Here is a 315-nt window from a genome sequence, read left to right as displayed (position 1 = left end):
TTAAATTATAATTTCTGCATTACATATATCTAAACATTAATCCATACCTGGTTAGCCTGACATATATTTACATTTAAAAGGTATATTTCTTATACAAACTATTTGATACTAAGCAAATGTTAACTAAGAAACCCTTTCAGTACTTTAAGCTTTATAATGTGATTAATGAAACTTTCATTAATGAGTATCTACTGTTTATCTTCCTTACTATTCCTCTCATAGTGTTTTGGATTGAAATAAGTATACACAATAAATCACCATTTATTGTTTTTTATAAGAATGATTTCCCTGTTTTTAAAACATTTACCTTACTGA

The 315-nt window shown here is 25.1% G+C and overlaps 1 protein-coding gene across 1 annotated transcript in view; it reads right to left on the bottom strand.

Moving 5' to 3' along the window:
* The window catches only part of LOC119587965 (armadillo repeat-containing protein 6 homolog), a 4,311-nt gene that overhangs the window by 2,728 nt on the left and 1,268 nt on the right, over window positions 1–315 (bottom strand).

Source organism: Penaeus monodon, chromosome 23 (genome assembly GCF_015228065.2).
Source record: "Penaeus monodon isolate SGIC_2016 chromosome 23, NSTDA_Pmon_1, whole genome shotgun sequence".
Classification (NCBI taxonomy): domain Eukaryota; kingdom Metazoa; phylum Arthropoda; class Malacostraca; order Decapoda; family Penaeidae; genus Penaeus; species Penaeus monodon.
Note: the sequence above shows the minus strand (reverse complement) of the source record. Positions and strands in the feature narration are given on the sequence as shown.